The sequence below is a fragment of the Hyaena hyaena genome, unplaced genomic scaffold (assembly GCF_003009895.1).
Source record: "Hyaena hyaena isolate Hyena2069 unplaced genomic scaffold, ASM300989v1 scaffold_379, whole genome shotgun sequence".
Classification (NCBI taxonomy): domain Eukaryota; kingdom Metazoa; phylum Chordata; class Mammalia; order Carnivora; family Hyaenidae; genus Hyaena; species Hyaena hyaena.
Window position 1 is genome coordinate 921,307 of NW_024081011.1, and position 3,962 is coordinate 925,268.

Below are 3,962 nucleotides of genomic sequence, written 5' to 3' on the forward strand. Positions count from 1 at the left end.
ATCGGTGCAGATGGGTCAGGGTGCAGTGTTGGAGCTAGCTGACATGCCGTCCTTCTCAGGTTAATCACGGTGCAGCTTGCAGCAGGGTCCTGAAGGCTCGGTGGATGTAAGACATCCTCATGGCCAAGGTGACTAGTCTCTGGGCATCATGACAGGGTCCTGCAGCCTTCCTCCCTTCCTTACTCAGCTGGTGACTCTGTCTTTGATCACTGCATCGTGGCTTTAGCACTTTGTCTCTGTTCCGGAAAAGCCTTTATATTTGCTCTGTCATAGCTTCCCTGACCTCCCCAGGCCAGTGCATCAAAAGAGAGTCACCACAGCCTGCAAATAGTGTTTCTGCTCCTAGGTGAGTGGCACGGTGTGTAGGCTGTCAGGAAAATGGTCAGAAATGCCTGAGCAGAAAGAAACAGTGGGCTCTTATTGCAGCACCTAGCACCGGGCCTACATCACAGTAGGGCTCCATACATTCTTGTCAAATGAATTAAGGAATGCCCAGGATCCCAGAGGGTGTGCGAAGCAATATGGGGGAGGTCTCACACACAGCCTCTGGCAGGTACTACCCAGCACTGAGCACCAGCTCTGCCATTTGCTAGCTGTGCACCCTTGGGCATGCTACTTGATCTCTCTGTCCTAGTTCCTCACCTATAAAATGGGGACGATGATGATGATGATGATGACGGTGATAATAATAACCATTGTTAGGTGTAAAGCAGTTAAAATACTGCCTGGCTCATAATAGGTACCATATAAGTGTTTGCTATCATTATTAAGACTAGAAATTTAGTTATTCCAAGGAATTGAATAAGACTTTTACTTTTTTAAAAAGTCGATTTATGGGGGGGGGGTAAGGGACAGAGAAAGAGGGAGAGAGGAATCCCAAGCAGGTGCCCCAAATATTACTTTTAACCAGAAGCTATGGATGTCCTTATCCTGTAGGCGATCTCTGTCCCCACAAGCTCCTCCCCCCCGCACAGAACCATATATTGCAGGGGTCAGCAAGCTTCTTCTGTAAAGGGTCAAATAATATTTTAGACTTTGTAGGTCACACAGTTTATGTCGCAACTACTCACCTGTGCTGTTATAGCATGGAAACAGCCATAGACAATATGTCAATGAATAAGCAATGCTGTGTTCTAATAAAACTTTATTTACAAAGATAGAAGGCAAGCCAGGTTTAGCCCACAGACCACAAATTGCCAACCCCCAATCTACTGGGATCCTATCATTTTACAGGAATCTTCTTGAATTCTACCTCTTGTAAGAAAACTGCCTGGATCCCTGCTATGAGATTTCACTTTCCCTGAATTTCCAAAACATTGGGTCTGAAGGGAGCTTAGTATCAGGAAAAGAATAAGCAGCATAAACAGGAAATTTGGGTTTAAGCTCTGCCCTACTGCGTGACTTTGAGCAAACAAGGCACTTAATATCTGTGAAGCCTCAGTTTACTCACCTGCAAAACAGGTTAAAAATATTTTGCCTTGTTTACCTCACAGTGTGGTGTGAAGATCAAATAGTGCATGTGGATGTGACTTGCCAACGGTAAAACACTACATAATAGATGTGGGTCTTCATGGTGTCCCTTGCACTTAGGACAGTGCTTGGCACTTGGTTTGTGTTGACTGCACCAGACCCCAGCAGTGGTATCAAGTATAGATTTTTATAACAGACATATTGGTATGTGTCTATGTCTGTATTGATCTTCTCAGGCAGACGGAGAACTCTCCTGGGACATAGGCCCAGGAGAGAAAGGACAGTATTCTTGGGGTAGAATCTACAGAATGCCTGTCAACTTGAGACACAGGTTGGGGTCAGAGTGCAGCAGGTCTGGATTGCCATGATGGGGAGGAAGGCTTCTCAGGGCATCTATGGCTAGAAATCTGTGTTAGCGTCTTGGGGCTGATGCAACAAATCACCACAAGCTTGGTAGCTTAAGGCAACAGAAACGTATTTTCCCACAGTGCTAGAGGCCAGAAGTCTGAAATCAACGTGTCTATAGGGCCGTGCTGCCTACAAAGGTTGTAGGGATGAATTTGTTTCTTGCTGTCTCTCATGGTTGCTGACATTCCTCGGCTTATAGACAGACACATCATTTCCAATCTTTGCTTCCACCTTCACACTGCCTCCCATATTTCTTTGTGTCTTTTCTTTCTCTTGTTTCTTATAAGGATGCTTGTCATTTGATTCAGAACCTGTCTAGGTAATCTAGGATGATCTTACCTCAAGATCCTTAATTTCATCTGTGAAGATTTTTTTTTTTCTAAATGAGGTCACACTCATAAAGCTCCAAGGATTTCAATGTGACATATCTTTGAGGGTCACCATTCAACCCACTATAGAATCTTATTATTTTCACTTAACTTTGTATCTAAAGTATTTCCCATGTCATTGAACAGTCTTCCATTTTGATGGCTAACAATATCCCATATTGTGGGTATAGTGTAATTAACTCATTTCCTCTTGCTAGGCGTTTATATTGCTCATGATTTTCCACTGGTATAATAAGGATGCAGCGCACAGGCCTTGGAGTCAGATTCTGGTTCTCTCACTTACAAAGGATGTAATGATAATCAATTTCCATAAAATTTTCTGGCCTCAGTGTCTCATTTGTGAAATGAGGATCATAATACTTATCTCATGGGGTGACTCAGAGGATCATGGGAATGAATGTATGTAATGTGGTCAGCAGCTGAGGGTTTGGCACATGTAAGTGCTTCGCAGTTTAGTAAATTGCAGCCACTCTTGTTTTTATTAATATTGGTGACATGTCAGTTAATTTACTGAGGATGGATTTATAGAAGCACTAGTCCCAAGTCAAGGATGTAGACATTTTTAAGGCTCTTGGTTCGTATTGTCAAATATGAATCTGGGGGGGGGACACAAACATGTAATCCTTTAACACCAACTATGAGGCCCACTCCTGTGTCACTCACAGATTCAGGGGCTGGAAGTAAGAGGTTGGCTCATAAGGTCTTCACAGAACATGGGAAGAGCCATTTCTCTAATCAATCTCCTCCCATTCCTGTAAATTGGACTTCAGAATGCACTCCACTACCCAGACAGGCACAGTGACTGTCCTGGGACACAGATAAGCCTACCAGACGCTGCCACCTGATGACCCATGCCCTGGGGCTTTCCTGGGCTTCAGTGCAGAGGGAAGGAGTGACATCCACTGACCCTGAGCTCAGGGACCCAGGTGAGTCATCACCATTAGAGGGGTTTGAGATCATCCCTTGAAAGACACCCTCCAAGTGCAGACAGAGTTGGCATGGGGCAACCAATGAGGGGCTGGGGCCAGAGCAGGCTGAGCACTCAGAACGGAGCACCTCCCCCACTACGTCAGGCCTCCAGAAGGTGGTCTGTCCTTCTTGAAGGTGATTCGCACCAATGAAAATGGTTTCGATTTGCTATCACTTGGCACATCCCTCTTTTATTTAAAAATAGCAAAGTTCCTGAATGGGTCAGAAAATCAATAGATGCATTTAAACCTCAAACAAAAACAATTCAGGTAAAACCACAAACATTTAGAAAAACTTTTCCTGGGAAGGCTGCTCACCCTATACCACTAAATAAAAGTGCTGCCGAAGGCCCGAGTTGAGATAGAACAAAGAGAGAGAGCAAGGACGATGTCACTAAATGGCTTTTATTCCAAGAGGGAATGGAGTGAGGAGTTTGCACAGAGCGGGGATGGTGAGGAAAGCTTACCAGAGGGGGGTGCAAAAGGGTACTTATTGGGGTCGAGTTAAAGGGCCCACAACAGCTGTGAAATCCTCTTCCACCCGCACATGCTGGTCTGTTGGGACACAGTGGTAGGGAAAGAACCTGTTCCGAGGTGACTTCAGAAAGCCCAGCTCATTCTCGGAGGCTATGATTTATGGATGAACTAGATTCCAAATGGCACCGTCATGCGCCCCTTGCGGTATTCCCTTGAACCCTGTGTCTCTCCCCTGAAATTCTTCTCTCCG